At 43.1% G+C, this 20,587-nt stretch overlaps 1 protein-coding gene, 1 long non-coding RNA gene and 1 pseudogene across 10 annotated transcripts in view; 2 read left to right on the forward strand and 1 right to left on the reverse strand.

Moving 5' to 3' along the window:
* On the reverse strand, positions 1–19,517 carry LOC125078134 (uncharacterized). 2 transcript variants are annotated; one of them, XR_007120795.1, is made up of 3 exons: positions 19,507–19,517; positions 16,444–16,446; positions 1–352 (listed from the first exon to the last, which is right to left on the reverse strand). It is a non-coding gene; the product is annotated as an uncharacterized LOC125078134 (long non-coding RNA). The 2 variants fall into 2 exon arrangements; XR_007120796.1 differs by lacking the exons at positions 16,444–16,446; positions 19,507–19,517 and adding exons at positions 745–750; positions 1,113–1,124.
* The window catches only part of LOC125078132 (olfactory receptor 52B4-like), a 123,722-nt pseudogene that overhangs the window by 9,658 nt on the left and 93,477 nt on the right, over positions 1–20,587 (forward strand).
* TRIM34 (tripartite motif containing 34) overlaps positions 17,749–20,587 on the forward strand; it is a 25,792-nt gene continuing 22,953 nt past the window's right edge. For 3 of the 8 annotated variants that reach the window (XM_047690212.1, XM_047690217.1, XM_047690214.1), the window contains exon 1: positions 17,750–17,950. The gene's annotated coding sequence lies outside the window, so the exon portion shown is untranslated. Of the gene's footprint in view, positions 17,951–17,996; positions 18,015–18,055; positions 18,145–20,587 lie in introns of those variants that run through there. The other 5 variants (XM_047690219.1, XM_047690211.1, XM_047690216.1 and 2 more) reach the window with 5 other exon arrangements.

Here is a 20,587-nt window from a genome sequence, read left to right on the forward strand (position 1 = left end):
TGTTTGCAATTGCACCTCAACAGAGGTGGCTTCTAGAATAAATATGACTAAGGGATGAAACCATTAAGAAGCCCTTTGAGTGGTCCAGTCTTAACAATATCCTGATTACAGAGGATCACTGGCAAGTGGTAGAAAACTTGTCAAGAGATAAGGGGAGTTCCTCATGCATCATCCAATCCACTCATAAAGAAAGTGGAGTCATCCATTATCTCCACAAGTCCATAGTTAATCCTATGGAGTGCGGTATGCTGGCTTTTTAGGCAATTTCATTATTCCAGCCACACACAAGGTGTTAGTTAAGTTATACAATTGTAGGGGAATCAATCCCATTTTCCAGTTGTTTAATCATGTGCTAATATCCCCACAAAATAATAAGATCGACTAAAGAAGCTATTGTGCAACTTCTCTAAAGTTTACCTCAAATTGTTTAGCTTAGGTAAACAAACATTTAAAGACAATCAAATCTAGAATTTAACATCCATAAAGGTGTGTTACTGAACATAATTTTTCTCTCTAAAATAACCCTCATTACCAGAGATAGCCAAATCAGAACTAATTTATTTGAAAAACAAGTCCAGTCTTAACAAACTTGGCCTATTATTTACATAAGCTCAGAAGGACAGTGAGTGTGATCATATAGAGCTTTTAGAATCTGCTTTGCTGTAACTTCTTTTTTATTTATTTTTATTTTTTTATTTTTTTAATTTTTTCAGCATAACAGTATTCATTATTTTTGCACCACACCCAGTGCTCCATGCAATCTGTGCCCTCTACAATACCCACCACCTGGTGCCCCCAACCTCCCACCCCCCACCCCTTCAAAATTCTCAGATCGTATTTCAGAGTCCATAGTCTCTCATGGTTCACCTCCCCTTCCAATTTCCCTCAACTCCCTTCTCCTCTCCATCTCCCCTTGTCCTCCATGCTATTTGTTATGCTCCACAAATAAGTGAAACCATATGATAATTGACTCTCTCTGCTTGACTTATTTCACTCAGCATAATCTCTTCCAGTACCCCCATGTTGCTACAAAACTTGGGTATTCATCCTTTCTTTCTTTCTTTTTTTTTTTTTACAGCTTTATAAACATATATTTTTATCCCCAGGAGTACAGGTCTGCGAATCGCCAGGTTTACACACTTCACAACACTCACCATAGCACACAACCTCCCCAATATCCACAACCCCACCCCCTCTCCCAACCCCCTCCCCCCATCAACCCTCAGTTTGTTTTGTGAGATTAAGAGTCACTTATGGGGGGGGCACCTGGGTGGCTCAGTGGTTAAGCCTCTGCCTTCAGCTCAGGTCATGATCTCAGGGGCCTGGGATCGAGTCCCACATCAGGCTCTCTGCTCTGCGGGGAGCCTGCTTCCTCCTCTCTCTCTCTCTGCTTGACTGTCTGCCCACTTGTGATCTCTCTCTGTCAGATAAATAAAAAATCTTTAAAAAAAAAAAAAAGAATCACTTATGGTTTGTCTCCCTCCCAATCCCATCTTGTTTCATTTACTCTTCTCCTACCCCCTCAACCCCCCATGTTGCATCTCCTCTCCCTCATATCAGGGAGATCATATGATAGTTGTCCTTCTCCGATTGACTTATTTCGCTAAGCATGATACCCTCTAGTTCCATCCATGTCGTCGCAAATGGCAAGATTTCATTTCTTTTGATGGCTGCATAGTATTCCGTTGTGTATATATACCACATCTTCTTTATCCATTCGTCTGTATATGGACATCTAGGTTCTTTCCATAGTTTGGCTATTGTAGACATTGCTGCTATAAACATTTGGGTGCATGTGCCCCTTCGGATCACTACGTTTGTATCTTTAGGGTAAATACCCAGCAGTGCAATTGCAGGGTCATAGGGTAGTTCTATTTTCAACATTTTGAGGAACCTCCATGCTGTTTTCCAGAGTGGTTGCACCAGCTTGCATTCCCACCAACAGTGTAGGAGGGTTCCCCTTTCTCCGCATCCTCGCCAGCATCTGTCATTTCCTGACTTGTTAATTTTAGCCATTCTGACTGTTGTGAGGTGATATCTCATGGTGGTTTTGATTTGTATTTCCCTGATGCCGAGTGATATGGAGCACTTTTTCATGTGTCTGTTGGCCATCTGGATGTCTTCTTTGCAGAAATGTCTGTTCATGTCCTCTGCCCATTTCTTGATTGGATTCTTTGTTCTTTGGGTGTTGAGTTTGCTAAGTTCTTTATAGATTTTGGACACTAGCCCTTTATCTGATATGTCATTTGCAAATATCTTCTCCCATTCTCTCAGTTGTCTTTTGGTTTTGTTAACTGTTTCCTTTGCTGTGCAAAAGCTTTTGATCTTGATAAAATCCCAAAAGTTCATTTTTGCCCTTGCTTCCCTTGCCTTTGGTGATGTTCCTAAGAAGATGTTGCTGCGGCTGACGTCGAAGAGGTTGCTGCCTGTGTTCTCCTCGAGGATTTTGATGGATTCCTTTCTCACGTTGAGATCCTTCATCCATTTTGAGTCTATTTTCGTGTGTGGTGTAAGGAAATGATCCAATTTCATTTTTCTGCATGTGGCTGTCCAATTTTCCCAACACCATTTATTGAAGAGGCTGTCTTTGTTCCATTGGACATTCTTTCCTGCTTTGTCGAAGATGAGTTGACCATAGAGTTGAGGGTCCATTTCTGGGCTCTCTATTCTGTTCCATTGATCTATGTGTCTGTTTTTGTGCCAGTACCATGCTGTCTTGATGATGACAGCTTTGTAATAGAGCTTGAAGTCCGGAATTGTGATGCCACCAACTTTGGCTTTCTTTTTCAATATTCCTTTGGCTATTCGAGGTCTTTTCTGGTTCCATATGAATTTTAGGATTATTTGTTCCATTTCTTTGAAAAAAATGGATGGTACTTTGATAGGAATTGCATTAAATGTGTAGATTGCTTTAGGTAGCATAGACATTTTCACAATATTTATTCTTCCAATCCAGGAGCATGGAACATTTTTCCATTTCTTTGTGTCTTCCTCAATTTCTTTCATGAGTACTTTATAGTTTTCTGAGTATAGATTCTTAGTCTCTTTGGTTAGGTTTATTCCTAGGTATCTTATAGTTTTGGGTGCAATTGTAAATGGGATGGACTCCTTAATTTCTCTTTCTTCTGTCTTGTTGTTGGTGTAGAGCAATGCAACTGATTTCTGTGCATTGATTTTATATCCTGACACTTTACTGAATTCCTGTACAATTTCTAGCAGTTTTGGAGTGGAGTCTTTTGGGTTTTCCACATAGAGTATCATATCATCTGCAAAGAGTGATAGTTTGACTTCTTCTTTGCCGATTTGGATGCCTTTAATTTCCTTTTGTTGTCTGATTGCTGAGGCTAGGACTTCTAGTACTATGTTGAATAGCAGTTGTGATAATGGACATCCCTGCCGTGTTCCTGACCTTAGCGGAAAAGCTTTCAGTTTTTCTCCATTGAGAATGATATTTGCGGTGGGTTTTTCATAGATGGCTTTGATAATATTGAGGTATGTGCCGTCTATCCCTATACTTTGAAGAGTTTTGATCAGGAAGGGATGCTGTACTTTGTCAAATGCTTTTTCAGCATCTATTGAGAGTATCATATGGTTCTTGTTCTTTCTTTTATTAATGTGTTGTATCACATTGATTGATTTGCGGATGTTGAACCAGCCTTGCAGCCCTGGAATAAATCCCACTTGGTCGTGGTGAATAATCCTTTTAATGTACTGTTGAATCCTATTGGCTAGTGTTTTGGTGAGAATTTTTGCATCTGTGTTCATCAAGGATATTGGTCTGTAGTTCTCTTTTTTGTTGGGATCCTTGTCTGGTTTTGGGATCAAGGTGATGCTGGCCTCATACAATGAGTTTGGAAGTTTTCCTTCTATTTCTACTTTTTGGAACAGTTTCAGGAGAATAGGAATTAGTTCTTCTTTAAATGTTTGGTAGAATTCCCCCGGGAAGCCGTCTGGCCCTGGGCTTTTGTTTGTTTGGAGATTTTTGATGACTGTTTCAATCTCCTTACTGGTTATGGGTCTGTTCAGGCTTTCTATTTCTTCCTGGTTCAGTTGTGGTAGTTTATATGTCTCTAGGAATGCATCCATTTCTTCCAGATTGTCAAATTTGTTGGCGTAGAGTTGCTCATAGTATGTTCTTATAATTGTCTGTATTTCTTTGGTGTTCGTTGTGATCTCTCCTCTTTCATTCATGATTTTATTGATTTGGGTCCTTTCTCTTTTCTTTTTGATAAGTCTGGACAGGGGTTTATCAATCTTATTAATTCTTTCAAAGAACCAGCTCCTAGTTTCATTGATTTGTTCTATTGTTTTTTTTGGTTTCTATTTCATTGATTTCTGCTCTGATCTTTATGATTTCTCTTCTCCTGCTGGGTTTAGGGTTTCTTTCTTGTTCTTTCTCCAGCTCCTTTAGGTGTAGGGTTAGGTTGTGTACCTGAGACCTTTCTTGTTTCTTGAGAAAGGCTTGTACCGCTATATATTTTCCTCTCAGGACTGCCTTTGTTGTGTCCCACAGATTCTGAACCGTTGTGTTTTCATTATCATTTGTTTCCATAAATTTTTTCAATTCTTCTTTAATTTCCTGGTTGACCCATTCATTCTTTAGAAGGATGCTGTTTAGTCTCCATGTATTTGGGTTCTTTCCAAATTTCCTCTTGTGATTGAGTTCTAGCTTCAGAGCATTGTGGTCTGAAAATAGGCAGGGAATGATCCCAATCTTTTGATACTGGTTGAGACCTGATTTAGGACCGAGGATGTGATCTATTCTGGAGAATGTTCCATGTGCACTAGAGAAGAATGTGTATTCTGTTGCTTTGGGATGAAATGTTCTGAATAGATCTGTGATGTCCATCTGGTCCAGTGTGTCATTTAAGGCCTTGATTTCCTTGTTGATCTTTTGCTTGGATGATCTGTCCATTTCAGTGAGGGGAGTGTTAAAATCCCCTACTATGATTGTATGATTGTCGATGTGTTTCTTTGATTTTGTTATTAATTGGTTTATATAGTTGGCTGCTCCCATGTTAGGGGCATAGATATTAAAATTGTTAGATCTTCTTGTTGGACAGTTCCTTTGAGTATGATATAGTGTCCTTCCTCATCTCTTATTATAATCTTTGGCTTAAAATCTAATTGATCTGATATAAGGATTGCCACTCCTGCTTTCTTCTGATGTCCATTAGCATGGTAAATTCTTTTCCACCCCCTCACTTTAAACCTGGAGGTGTCTTCGGGTTTAAGATGAGTTTCTTGTAGGCAACATATAGATGGGTTTTGTTTTTTTATCCATTCTGATACCCTGTGTCTTTTGATTGGGGCATTTAGCCCATTAACATTCAGGGTAACTATTGAGAGATATGAATTTAGTGCCATTGTATTGCCTGTAAGGTGACTGTTATTGTATATTGTCTCTGTTCCTTTCTGATCTACTACTTTTAGGGTCTCTCTTTGCTTAGAGGACCCCTTTCAATATTTCCTGTAGAGCTGGTTTGGTATTTGCAAATTCTTTCAGCTTTTGTTTGTCCTGGAAGCTTTTAATCTCTCCTTCTATTTTCAATGATAGCCTAGCTGGATATAGTATTATTGGCTGCATGTTTTTCTCATTTAGTACTCTGAATATATCATGCCAGCTCTTTCTGGCCTGCCAGGTCTCTGTGGATAAGTCTGCTGCCAATCTAATATTTTTACCATTGTACGTTACAGACTTCTTTTCCCGGGCTGCTTTCAGGATCTTTTCTTTGTCACTAAGACTTGTCAATTTTACTATTAGGTGACGGGGTGTGGACCTATTCTTATTGATTTTGAGGGCGGTCCTCTGAACCTCCTGGATTTTGATGCTTGTTCCCTTTGCCATATTGGGGAAATTCTCTCCAATAATTCTCTCCAATATACCTTCTGCTCCCCTCTCTGTTTCCTCTTCTTCTGGAATCCCAATTATTCTAATGTTGTTTCGTCTTATGGTGTCACTTATCTCTCAAATTCTCCCCTCATGGTCCAGTAGCTGTTTGTCCCTCTTTTGCTCAGCTTCTTTATTCTCTGTCATTTGGTCTTCTATATCGCTAATTCTTTCTTCTGCCTCATTTATCCTAGCAGTGAGAGCCTCCATTTTTGATTGCACCTCATTAATAGCTTTTTTGATTTCCACTTGGTTAGATTTTAGTTCTTTTATTTCTCCAGAAAGGGCTTTTATATCTCCCGAGCGGGTTTCTCTAATATCTTCCATGCCTTTTTCGAGCCCGGCTAGAACCTTGAGAATCGTCATTCTGAACTCTAGATCTGACATATTACCAATGTCTGTATTGATTAGGTCCCTAGCCTTCGGTACTGCCTCTTGTTCTTTTTTTTTGTGGTGAATTTTTCACCTTGTCATTTTGTCCAGATAAGAGTATATGAAGGAGCAAGTAAAACACTAAAAGTGTGGCAACAACCCCAAGAAAATATGCTTTAGCCAAATCAGAAGAGATCCCGAATTGTGAGGTGGGAGAAAGGGGATAAAAAGGGGTTCAGAAAGAAAGAAAGAAAAAAAAGAAACTATTAAAAAAAAAAGAAAGCCGGTAAAGAAAAAATATAAAAACAGGAAAAAAATATATATATTAGATAAACTATTTAAAAAACGTTAAAAAAAGAAAACGGTAAAAGTTAAAAAAAATTAGCAGAAGAAGAGAAAAAGAAAAAAAAATTGAAAAAGAAAAAAAAATTAAATTAACTGCAAGGCTAAAAAATCATGGGGAGAAAGCCATGAGTTCCGTGCTTTGCTTCTTCTCCTCTGGAATTCCGCCGCTCTCCTTGGTATGTGAACTTGGTCCTGGCTGGGTTTCCCATTGATCTTCTGGGGGAGGGGCCTGTTGTAGTGATTCTCAAGCGTCTTTGCCCCAGGCGGAGTTGCACCGCCCTTACCCGGGGCCCCACTGAGTAATCCGCTCGGGTTTGCTTTCGGGAGCTTTTGTTCCCTGAGCGCTTTCTGTAGAGTTCCGGAGGACAGGAATAAAGATGGCGGCCTCCCGGTCTCTGGCCCGGAGGAGCCAAGAGCCCGGGGCCCCACTCCTCAGTGCACCCTCAGAGAACAGCGCCCAATGACTCCCGCCACCCTGGCCTCCGGCCACGCTCCAAGCTGACCAAGCCTGCGACCGGTTCAAGGCAACCCCGAGCTGAGAGTCACTCCTCGGCTCTGTCTCTGTAGCTGGCTTCCCCGTTCTAATACCGGTAAGCTCTGCGACACTCAGACACCCCCGATCCTTCTGCGACCCTGTGGGACCTGAGGCCGCGCTGACCCCGCCTGGGCTTCACCCCAGTTAAGCCTCTGGAGCGATGTCCCTCAGCGGAACACACTTTTAAAAGTCCTGATTTTTCTCCGTTGTCCACCGCTCGCCGGGAGCCGGCCCCTCCCCCCGCGGTCTATCTTCCCGTCGCTTTGGATTCACTTCTCCGCCAGTCCTACCTTGCAGAAAGTGGTTGATTTTCTGTTTCTGGAATTGCTGTTCTTCTTCTCTTCGATCTCCCATTGGATTTGTAGGTGTTTGCAATCTTTAGATAAGCTATTTAGCTGATCTCCCGCTACCCGAAGTAGTCTCAGCCTGCTACTTCTCCGCCATCTTGACTCCTCCCTCTTTGCTGTAACTTCTTATAAGGAATCTCTAGGTTGAGCTTTTAGTAGCCTCTCCAGGCCAGAAGCCAAGCCACGTACTTGCCATCAGGCATGCCTGCAATACCTGTCGATTTGGGCGAATTCTTCTTCCTGAGACTCTGCACCTACCAAGGAGTGACATTCTTTACTCACCTGGTGAGGCTGCTAGGAACTCTGTAAGCGAGGTATCAGGCCAACAGTTCCAAGGGGCTTTATGGCTCTAGGTTTCATAAAGTCAACCTTAGTTACTTAAAGCTGCCTGGTCATATCTGAGTCTATGCATGTCTTTCTCAAACATGACATTCCAGTCAAAGCCTTGGTAAAATAACCAGTTTCCGATGCTGTCCTGTTACAAGGAGAACAGATTCTTATTGAACTTATGCAAATGACTGATTGCCATGAAAGAATACTTACTGAGACCTTTTGATTTCCAGAGGGTTCAGATAGAGAGAAAAGTTGAATGTTTTGATTTGTTTACAAATCAGTACTTTTACATCTCTGTAAGTTACAGATAACTTAAGAAAAAGTATCCCTAATCTGGAAGAGCAAACATTAGAGAACCAGCAATGTTAAAATAAGACAAAACTATAGTGTTTTAGTTCATTTAGTCCCATGTTACTAAATCTGGTGAATGAAGCTTCAGTTAGTTCTGGAAATTCTTACCCATTTCAGTTTTAGGATCTTCAATTGTATCAAATATCTGTATTTGTCCTGAAAGTCCTTTATATGAATCTCCTTTAAGATAAAACTCATTTAAAAGAGAATTAAAACAATTATAAATGACAAAACTCAGAATGCATATGGTTAGAGCTGAAGAGATGAGACTTTACAATTTAGCTGGCAAGGAAATCAGGTTATTTCCGTGACACATAACATTTCCATAATTACAATATCAAGCGATGATCTCTCAAAACATTAAAACTTTAGGAAATGCATAGAATCTCTAGAATAGTTATAGCATTTCCCCAAATGTAACCCAAGGTTTATCATTGGTTTAGCAGTATTTCATGAGTAACTTAGCATACCAAGGAAAAGCCTGAGTTAAAAAGATTTACAACTTAAATCTTGTCAACATTTGCTAAAATCTTATAAAGTTTTAAAGCACATGCCTAAATATAATTAGGGATGTTAAACACCTGATAAAACAAAACATAGAAACTGGGTTTTCTGGGCAGGCAGAGAAAACCATTTACATTTTTGTAACAGCAGATCAATTAATCTAAGAAAACTTTGTCCTTTTGAACAGAGAGAATTTCAATCTTACACCAACGTACCTTTAAAACCCATTCATTTCCATCTTAGTCTGTCTTGACCATAGCTAAAATTCCTTTTCTGAAGATTTCCCTTCACAAACCTTCTACAACTTTCCTTTGCATTCAGGTTTTGTCCCAAGCCATTTCCTTCCAAACAACCATCTCATTTAGGACAAAATTACCTTCTCTTACCCTCAAGAAAATGTATTCCCATTCCTTAAATCTTTCTTACATATCATCTACTTTCCTACATACAGAGTTGTTTCCCTTATTTCCATCAGTCTTAGTTATACTAAGCAGAATTTTATACTCTTAGAAACACCTTAATCTCTAGTGAAGACTAAGTATTAACCAATTGTGAACTGTTACAACAGAATTCTTCAGATGGCAATTTATGAATCAGTTAAGCGAAAAACATGTTTACCAAAAGATTTCAAAAGCACAAACCTAGTTCCAGCAACCAGCGCTCTAGCATTTTATCCTGTTTGGTTAAGACCTAGATGTCCATAATTTAATTCCATTTGTCATCCAAGCAAAACTTTAAACTTTCAGGTTACCCAAGACTTTGAAAGCTACAATTACCCATTAAAACATCGAGACAGACAATTAACCATCAGTTTAGTCATTTCTTTGCTAACAGATTTTAACAAATAACACGAGCTTATTTGACCTTCAGTAAACTTCGAAGTTTCACATTTACTGCTGATAACTTAAAAGACATGTCTATCTTAATTAACCCGACAAACTTAACTTAGTTCAAATGCTGATTTACGTTCCACCTGGGCCCACTCCACTTTGAATGTTTACCTGAGACACGGTTGGGAGGATCCGGAGTGGGGGGTGTTAGGTCCAGGGGCTGCTCTTCTTGCTCCTTGACAGTGAAGAGAGGAGGAGCCGTGGTGCAGGAACCACCAAGGATGGTCTAGAGGCCAGTTATGCAGGCCCCACGCACATTGCTGCAGAAAAAGGAGAAGGAGGAGACAGAAGAAACAAAGTGCCTCCAGGAGGCAGAGAAAAGATTCCCGGTTTTAGAGCTCATAAGCCCCAACAGAAGAGCAGACGCCATGCTTTCCCACCAGCAAGGGGGGAGGGGTTAAGCAGTCCAAGTTGGGCCAGAGAAGACAAGGAAAATTCCCCGAAACAAAGGGAGTTTTGGCAGCTGCTTGGGAATATTTCTTAGGGTCTCTGTCTCGCGTTAGACTAACACCAGTTGGCTCCAGTTATAGTCAGTAACACAGGAAGTGAGTGAGGGAGAAGCCCCCACATCTATTAGGAGAAAGAGAGAGAGATAAAGTCAGAGTACCCTTTGCTAGGGATGGCCCAACAACCTGGGTTTATCTGAAGTCCGACTAACATAATTATCATCCAGTATGTCAAAATTAAGTTTACTAGCTGACTCATTTGGGCAAACACATTTTGCAAAAGCCCCTTAGTTTGGGGTCCTGGTGCAGAGTAATGAAGGCATAGGTATGAGCAAAGAAGGTATCCTAGGTCCATTTGCCCTGTTTCCTGCAGAGGAGATCTAACGGATAGATCCCACTGAGCCCATGCAGTGTTACAGGAGCTCAGTCCTTTCCTAAGTTTTGCAATCCAAATTATTTCCAGTGGGTTAAAAGGCACCCCAAGGTAGAGTCCTTGGGAACTGAAGAAGCCTACTGAGGCCACGCTCCCAGAAAAGTAAAGAAGGTCCATTACCAAATCTCCCCGACTACTGGGTGGCATCCCACGCAGGATATGTCAGAGGTTCCCATGTGTCAAAAGCGACCGGAGGTGTCCCTCAACAAAAATCGCTATTGATCACCATCCTGCCTTCCCCGAGAAGGCATTCCTGCCATAAAAGGCCCTGGAGGGGTGCCGGCGTCCCTCCCCTTCCCCATTGCATCTAGGCTGCTGATGGGTGCCTGGTGAATGGGCCAAAACACTGTGCCATGCCATGCCATGCCATGCCATGCCATCTTCTGTCCTGAAGACTGCATACTGTTTTGCCATTTTAACCCATGGAAATACTAGGAAGGTTTTTACAAGGGGAAATTACCCAATTTCGTAGCTTTAAGTAGTTTGTAGAAGACACTGACAAGAAACAGTAAAGACTGAAATCCATCATGGTCTATGCGACATTCCAACACATGTGGTCCTTACAGCCAACTTCCCCAAGGAAATGGTCCCCAGTTGCGTTTTAATTCAATAGGGTACTGGTTTCGGCCGGCTCCCAGTGGAGGTCTCTTGGCCAGAAGTGGCTAGACCAGGGATGTGGAGGGGATCACATTAGATCAATCAGAAGGAAACCTCACACAGGAGTCTTAAGATTGGCAGCCGTCCTGGTGACTTAGGTGGCTGTCACGTGCCCAAGAGAGACAACTTTATATAAGAACAGGAATAAAGAGAGGGTATCAAGTTTCTGGGTCTTATTGCCATTCCGGCCAGGGTACTAACTTACAGCCAAAAGGCAGACGCTCTCTTCCCCATAGAGCAGCCACGGGCTAGAGGATTACAGCCCGAGCAACTGACATGCAAGTGTTCCAATAAGACCATACTCCTTCAAAAGCCCCTGAAATGAGACTAAAGGAAAAGGAGAGAAAGTACTCACCAATTTTGCACCGAAGCTCAGAGTCCAAATGTAAAGACTCACAGCCCCACGTTGGGCACCGTATGATGCAGTTCTAGAACCTAGGTGAGGTTCAGTGGGCTGAGGTCCAGAGCCGATGACCAAGAAAGAATTCTTGAGACATCTTTGGTGCAAAATGGTGGTTTATTAAAGCACGGGGACAGGACCCATGGGCAGGAAGAGCTGCTGCCCAGGGTTGTGAGAGATGGCAGGTTATGTACCTTGTGGTTGGGAGAAGGTGAGGGGAAGGGAGGTTTCAATGGAATTTTCATATGCTGAAAAGGGCCTACAAGGTGCCGGGATACCGGAGGCCTTGTGGCTTGATCAGTGTTGTCTTTTGGCAAGCCATTCACATTTCTGCTATCAAGCGTCTTTGTTAGTGAGATTTGGGTTTAGAAGAAATTGAACTTTATTTAGGGCTTGAGGAGCTGAGTTATTTGCCTCTGGAAATTGTGCTATTGATAAGGTAACTTCTTTGTTTGTAGATCTCTAGGACATTTGTAAACCAAGGGAGACTCCTGTCTTGCAGGATTGTGATCTCTGCAAGTTAACTATTTATTTCTTATGGTGGTCAGGGGTCCCTGAGGAATGTCACACACATTACCAAGGGGAGTGGGTGGAGAGGGGGTGCAAGGAGCCAGCTTTTGCTTTGTCTTCAGCCAGCCTCCTGCTCCCTCATCATAATGAGCTCACAAAAACAATGCCCAGCCTTTTCCCAAGTAGCTGAATTAACTGTGTCCTCCTCTGGAAACTAGGGACAAACATCCTGGACATGTTGTGAAAAATGTTCCAGTTGTGGAGTGTGGACTCGACAGCCTTGAGCCTCACGCGTCTTCTACTTTGTGGGTCCCTGTTGGGGCACCACTTGTGAACCAGCGTGAGAAGTCCAAGGGAAGATGGAGAGAGATGGGTAGGGAATTAAGAAAGACAAGTCAAGAAGCTGGGATCAGGAGGTCTCCATGAGCTGGTAACCCAGTGGAGTCCCAACATGCATGAGAGTCTCTATTTTATAATTCAATAACAAGAATGTTTATCAAGGAACTTGAGGTCAGACGACCACAAGTTCTACACAGCTGCCTTGCTTCAAAACAAAAGAGTTTATTCGAGCATATTTACAAAGAGACTCAAAGACCCTGTCAGCTTGATCCAGAGCGCTTATGTAAGCCAAAGCAAATAGTGAGTTACCTGCAGGCATTTTCTGAGCTAGCCCTTGGCAAAACTCCCTTGACTGCAAGGACCCTGTCAGCTTACAGCAGTTTCTCACATATACCAAACTTGCTTGTCCTTCCTTTCAGGCCATTCTCGTCTCCTGGAAGCATAGCTCAGCTGCCAGTGACATGCCAGAGAAACTCTTGATATCCTAAGAGGAGTTTTCAAAAATGCCATTTTCTTCTATGTTTAATATATTAGATGTTGGTAGATGGATGTTAAGGAAATAATAAAAAGATGGCAAAGTCATTGCATGGTTGCAAGCCCACTGAATTCATAGAGAAATTAGGTATAAGAAAAATGGGGAAAAAAAGTGAATAACATTGGTGATGAGAATTGGATGTTACTCACACAGAAGTGATGGATAGTGCTGAGGTAATTTACACACCTGAACTAGTGATTTACACACCTAACCTAACAAAACTGTCTAATGACTTGTTATCTGAATGATGTAAATTACCAATATTGGGTTAAGGATAAGCAAGCCTAAATGGGCAATTATTGATGCCTTAAAAGTGGCCAAAGCATATGTCTAAATAGAATAGATACAGAAATTTTTATGGGAAAGTTGTAAAAATTTCAAAGCATTTTTTTTTTATTGTCTTTCTGCTTGCCCTTGGGCTTGCCCAAGGGCCCCAAGAGTGAGCCAGGTGATGAAGTAGAGCAGAAAGAACAATGGTACCTTGGAAAGCAACTCCAGAGGTGGTGCTTTTTATGTAACCTGCTCCCCAGGAGCCCAGGAGACTAGGATTTCCTTGCTGAGTACAACATAGAAAATTAATCCATCAGTTTATTCTCCTCATGTGCTCTTCATGGAGGCACAATGTGTGCTGGGATCATCCTGCACCCAGAAAAGGTGGTGACTCCTGACAGGGACACCCCTGTTCAAAATGACTCCCACCAAGTGTGGTGTCAAAGCTTATCTCAATTTCAAAGCATTCCTTTCTTTCCCAGGTCCCCAAAGGCATAATTCACCATTCCAGGCCAGTGGTTCTCAACTTGACACTCAAATAAGAATCACTTGGAGAGACTATATAAAAATAAAAGGATTCTGCAAAGTGAAAGAAACATCAACAAAACTAAAAGACAATCTAGGGAATGGGAGAAGATACTTGCAAATGACATATCTGACAAAGGGTTACTACCCAAAACCTGTAAAGAACTTATAAAACTCAACACCCAAAAAACCAGATATCTAACTAAAAAATGGGCAGGAGGCATGAATGGACTTTTCTCCAAAAAAGACCTACAAATGGCCAAAGACATATGAAAAGATGTCCATCATCATTTACTGTCAAGGAAATGCAAATCACAACTACAATGAGATATCACCTCATACCTGTCAGACTGCCAAAAATCAACAAGAAACAACAGATGTTGGTGAGATGTGGAGAAAAAGGAACACTCGTGCGTTGTTGTTGGGAGTGCAAACTGGTGCAGCCACTCTGGGAAATGGAATTGAGTTTCTGCAAAAAGTTAAAAGTGTAACTACCCTATGATCAAGGAATCACATTATTGGAAATTTACCCAAAGAATACAAAAATGCTAATTCAAAGGGATATACGCACTCCCTTATTTACAGAGACATTATTTACGATAGCCAAATTATGAAAGCAACTCAAGTACCTGAAAGGGTCCGAAGACAAAAGGACAAGACTGATACAAAGCAAAGGTCAAGCAAAGCTTTATTTCGCGCCAAGCATGGAGAATCAAACTGACCGCCCAGGGTCGTCTCTTGCAAAGAGGTGACCCCTCCCAGTCTCACAGACTAAGTTTTATAGAGTAAAGTCCATGTGGTTGAGCCTGGCCACACACAGGTGGCCAATTGAATTACATTCTACCCCATGATAGTCATCTTATTCAGCCTATGACCTTGGCTAGAATTGGCGCCTTTGTCTGGTGCCCAAAAGGCAGGGGCTCAGGATCCCTGGTGGGTAATATGTGCGCTTTTACTTGATTGGCCGTCTCCACCTGGCCGAACACGTCCTTGGCGGGTAGGGAGGTAATACGTGCGCTTTCCCTTGATTGGACATTTCCATCTGGCCGGACACGTCCTTGAATCTGGACTCCGTTATTGGGGGCTATTTGGCCATATTTCACCAATTCTGTTTCTAAGCGCTTTCCTCTTGGGGCAAGGGGCAGGTTCAATCTAAGTTTACTGCATAAACAACAAAATGGCTCACTCTGGCTAAGTAGGCCCTCACAGTACCCGTCAAATGATGAATAGATAAAGAAGAGGTAATATATATCTACAATGGAATATTATTCAGCCATAAAAATAATAAATCTTGCCATTTGCAATGATGTGGGTGGAGCCAGAGACTATAATGCTAAGCAAAATAAGTCAGTGAGAGGGACAAATGCCATCTGATTTCACTCATGTGGAATTTAAGAAGGAAAACAAATGAGTAAAGAAAAAAGCAAAGAGATGCAACTGCCCCTCAGAACAATATATTACTTAAAATATAACCCCTGGAAGATTTTACTAGTTACCAAGCACATTTAGATATAGCTTTAAGAAAAACACGTACTGGCAACATGTCTTTGGGGGAGAGGACGATATATATATATATACGACCTTGAAGCTGAGCAGCTGGGAGCTTCGTATATGCTTCCCTTTTCCGTTATCTCCCTTTCTCCTCCCAAAAGCACCTGTTGTTAGATGAATCCTTTGAATGTTCTTGTTTAACTATAAACTTTACCCTCCTTCTTGTTTGTCCACAAGACATGTGACTAATGTTTGCCCTTCATCGACTCCTCTGTTGGTTATTCTTTCTATCTAATAAAAGTGAGACTGAGGCGTTGCTTGTGGCAACAGTCTTTTCTACTGTTGTCCGCTGCTCCCTTTCTCTTGCAGCTGACTTGTTTGTGCCTCATTCTTCTCCTGTTCACTGACTGGAAGCGGCAAAGCGAGAGAGAAACCGAGAAACAGACTCTTAATTATGGAGGGCAAACTGATGGTTACCAGAGGGGAGGTGGGTGGGGGGACAGGTAAAACAGGTGCTGGGGATTAAGGAGTGCACTTGTGGGGTGCCTGGGTGGCTCAGTTGGTTTAGCAACTGCCTTTAGCTCAGGATATTGATGAAGTTCTAGAACCTAGGTGAGGTTCAGTGGGCTGAGGTCCAGAGCCGATGACCAAGAAAGAATTCTTGAGACATCTTTGGTGCAAAATGGTGGTTTATTAAAGCACGGGGACAGGACCCATGGGCAGGAAGAGCTGCTGCCCAGGGTTGTGAGAGATGGCAGGTTATGTACCTTGTGGTTGGGAGAAGGTGAGGGGAAGGGAGGTTTCAACGGAATTTTCATATGCTGAAAAGGGCCTACAAGGTGCCGGGATACCGGAGGCCTTGTGGCTTGATCAGTGTTGTCTTTTGGCAAGCCATTCACATTTCTGCTATCAAGCGTCTTTGTTAGTGAGATTTGGGTTTAGAAGAAATTGAACTTTATTTAGGGCTTGAGGAGCTGAGTTATTTGCCTCTGGAAATTGTGCTATTGATAAGGTAACTTCTTTTCTGTAGATCTCTAGAACATTTGTAAACCAAGGGAGACTTTGTCTTGCAGGATTGTGATCTCTGCAAGTTAACTATTTGTTTCTTATGGTGATCAGGGGTGTCTGAGGAATGCTACACAGATTACTGAGGGGGTGCGGATGGAGAGAGGGTGCAAGGAGCCAGCTTTTGCTTTGTCTTCAGCCAGCCTCCTGCTCCCTCATCCATATGATCCTGGAGTTCCAGGATGGAGTCCTGGCATCAGGCTACCTGCTCAGCAAGGGTCTGCTTCTCCCTCTGCCCCTCCCCCTCCTCGTGTGCTCTTTCTTTCCATCTTCTCTTTCTCTCAAATAAAATCTTAAAAAAAGGAGTGCACTTGTGATTGAGCACTGGGTGATGTATGGAAGTATTGAATCACTGTATTGTACACCCGAGACTAATTATAGTATACTTGTTATGCCCCAATAATGGGTCCATGATTAAAGGAGCGAGACTGATACAAAGCGAAGGTCAGGCAAAGCTTTATTTTGTGCCAAGCATCAAGAATTTAACCGAACATTTGGAGCCGCACCTCTTACAAGAGAGGGCGACCCTTCTCTGTTTCACACACTAGCTTTTAAGGGCAAAGGCCTTACGCTTGGGCCTGGTCACGCACAGATGGCCAATGGGATTGTAACACACACAGGAAACTCCATAGTGATGCTAGGTGACCAATTGAGTTACAATTTACCCTAGTAGACATTTGACCCAACCTATTACACCTTAGTTAGGATTGGCGCCAAAAAAGGTTCCCAAAGGGTGGGGGCCCCTACTCCTTGGTAGCTAGGGAGACAGTATGCAACCCCCTACTGATCGGATGTCTCCACCTGGCCTGACCCACCCTTGTGTCTGGGCTTTGTTACCTGAAGCTGGTTTCTGGGACTTGTTTTAAAGTGAATCCCCTGGGGGAAGGGAAGCAGGGACAGTTTAACTTTAATGGAAGCCTCTTGCTAAACAGGTCCTTACATACTGTATGTTAACTAACCGGAATTTAAAAACTTAAAAAGCCAAAGTTTTACATCTGTGTGGCTACTGCACAAATAGGAATTAGAAAATGATACTCCAAAAAGTTGTCTTGGTCCTTTGTAGCCAGCTCTTCCAACACCCTCCTTCCCTGGTCTGCCCAACTCCTGGCGGTGGTGTGCTCTTTGGGGGCAAATGGAAGGGGGGACCTGAGGGGATAATTTAAAATTGGTAGGCTGAACTGACAGCCTGTGCACAACCATAAAATGGGAGGAGACTCTTGGTGCCTAGCTGGCCTGGGAAGCAGAGAGGATTAAAACAGCCTCTCCACCTCAGCACCCAGCACCATGGACATGCTGGATCAGATCATCCTTTGCTGTGGGAGGTGTCCTGCAGAGTGGTTAGCTGTACCCCTGGCCTCTACCCACTAGATGGCAGTAGCATAACCCAGGTAGGACAACCAAATCTGTCCTCGGGCTTTGCCTAATGCCCTTGGGAGGAGCCCTCCCTCTCTCACTTGTGAACTTCTGAGCTGAAGCATTTCTCTTCCAGTGGCCCTGTAGGGTCGGCTGCTTATTGGTTCCAGAAGCTCCTTCCCCTTTCATTTTCTTTTCTTCACTGAGGATTTCACTTTCATTTCCCCTCCAGTAACTCAGGAGGAGTGGTTTCAGGCTGACCCAGCGGCCTGTTTGGTGAGGAAATGCTGACCACACCTGCCCTGGCTTTTCTTCACCACTTAAATCAGGAGCCAAGACTTCTCTGTGGGGGCTTCAAGGTGCGTGGGGAAGTTAACGGGGGGCAGGCAGTGGGAGACGCCAGAAGGAAGGTACCATGTGAAGGTATGTGAGTTTAGTGTGTGACCCAGTCTCGGTCTGAAGGGAAGAAGAGCCAGTTTGTGGACTTTCTGTTCTGAGTGCAGAGTCCTGATTCTGGAGATGGATGGCCTGGAGTAAAAGGAGCGCCCAAGAGGTGGGGGCGTTGTTTCTTTCCTGGAGGGGCCCTTCTTTCTCCAGGCTGCATCTGCCCTCATCCCATCCTGTTCTGTAGTTTGAACTGTCTACCTCATGGGGGAGAACTGGAATCCTTTCCCTCTGTCACGCTCTCTTCCTCTTTCTCAAAAATGAACAGAAAGTTATCTTTTGTTCTGCCCAGCTCTTCTGCTTGAAGAAAAGCCAGTAGAAGAGGTCCCTGTGTTCTAAATGTCTGAAAACCCAGGCTCCTAGAGTGGAGCACCAGACAGAATGGAGTTTGGGGGACAGGTATGGCAGGGCTCATATCGAAGCTGATTCTCTCATTCCCTGCCCCCTGCCCAGAACCAACTGAAGGGCTGTCTGCGGCCTTCCTGAGAGGTCTCCTCAGCTGCTGGCTTGTAGGGTGATGTGCCTGCCACCTGCCTCTGTGGCCCCCTTTCACTCTGTGTCCTTCTAAGCTTCAGTCTCAGGGGTCTCCCTGCACATCCCTGCATATAGGTCCCTGTCCTCTTGCTTGCAGAAGGCTTGGCATTCCTCCTCTGCAGACACATCGTTGCATGGTAACCTCAGTTCCTTACTATTTTTCTTCATGCAGAGCTAATGAACAGGAGCTGATTATTGCTCAGAAGGAGCACAGAGATCCAGTGGTCTTGCTGTGAAATTTGCGTCATGACTGACAGTGATGACATCCCATCTTCAGCTCACTTGGGAGCAATGTTCACATTGATGGGCTGGTTACATACTTCTGACACATGTACCTCCAGTACCTCTGCTTTCCAGAAGTCTCTGTTGCTTCTTCCTGGGGTCTGTGCTTTACTCCTGGATAGGGTCCATTTCTGCGCAGATACTGATGTCCCCCAGGGTCCAACACAAGGCCCAACACGTGGCATGAAATTTATTTATTTATTTAAACGATGGATTTATAGGAACTAAAGCTGCTGGTATAAAAAAAAAAAGCAACGAATATGCATTCAACATGGAGTAAATGTTAAATACATATAGGAGCTTACAGTTGTGTTGGAGAGAGATTGTAAACAGACAAATAATTGATAATGTATACAAGAAGGGGACTAATATTATGGGGTAACAGTTTTTAAGTGTCAAATGTAATGACTTGGTAAAGGCCTTGCAACTGTAAGTCATTTTCCTGAAGGCATCCTCGTGAGGAGATACTTGAGAATGTGAGGGATTTAAAGGCTTTAGCATGGGTTTCCTCCAGAGATTGAAAGGAGGTCCCACATGGGCTGGGGCAGAGTAGGCCAGGAGGAGGAGGAGAAGGTGTGTCTTGTGGCCCGGACTAGTGGTGATGATGACCGGCTCATGCTGGACAACCTGGATTTGAGCACAAGGGTGACAGGACTGGTGTCTGCTCTAAGGAGCATTCTAGTCAGCGATGTGAGAACACTGATGGCCGCACACTGAGGAAGGGCAATGATAGTTTCAGGGAGAACCATTTCCCAGAATCCACACAGGAGACGCAGGTGGCTCCTGCCAGGGGGATGGCAGTGGAAATGGTTGGGACAGATTTGAAGAAAACCCTCTTAGAATCTTCTGATGAACCAATGAGACCAGGAGCAATTTAATAAAAGTGATCCCATGTTATAAAATGAGTTTTTTAAAAATGACTTTTTAAAAATCACTGCTTTCTAAAAGCATATTCACCAGAGAGCTAGATGTCTTGGAGAGAGGGTCATGAATGGAGGTCTTGGGGGTGGGGAGGTGCAAATTTAGTCCTGGATTCTAAGGAGTTGCTAAAGCAGGAATTCTATTCAATATAGAGTTATGGGAAGGGGGAATTGCAGTATTTCTGAGTTCCCCAGGTCTCTCCATGTCAAAAACAGGTCCGACTTTCCCCACAGGCAGTTCTCGCCCAGGAAACCATGAGAAGTGTCTAGGATGCTGTCTGAAATTTGAAAGAACATCTTCCCTCCATACCACTTCCTGGAGACACTTTTATTTTACTGTGTGACCTGGGGAGAGGCAGAGAGTTGCATTATCAGAGTCCAGATGTTAGGAGAAGACTCCAGTATAGGATACGTTATCTGACGCTTGTGGCAGCCAGTTGACCTGGGACTCCCCATCAGGCAGATATGACTTGCATTCTCTTCTTATTTTCCTGATCACTGCTGTGCTCTTGGGTCACTCTTGGGCATTGATGGGGTCACTGCCCCTGTGTGGGGGCTCTGGCTCCTTTGTACCTTCTTTCTCCTGGGGCCAGTGTGATGACAGTTGCTTTAACATCCAACTTCTTGTAGCCCCACTGTGAACATACGGGGTTTATAACCTCATAGTAGAATACATGGTCCACTCCCCTGTAGACTTTAGATGTTTCTCAGCATTGGTTGGATACTGAACAGAATGAAAGATAATAGAGAACCCCACGCCTATAGTTGGCTTATAGCTTCATTTATAAGCAGGTATTACAATATTACCATGTTGTA

The sequence above is a fragment of the Lutra lutra genome, chromosome 10 (assembly GCF_902655055.1).
Source record: "Lutra lutra chromosome 10, mLutLut1.2, whole genome shotgun sequence".
Lineage (NCBI taxonomy): Eukaryota > Metazoa > Chordata > Mammalia > Carnivora > Mustelidae > Lutra > Lutra lutra.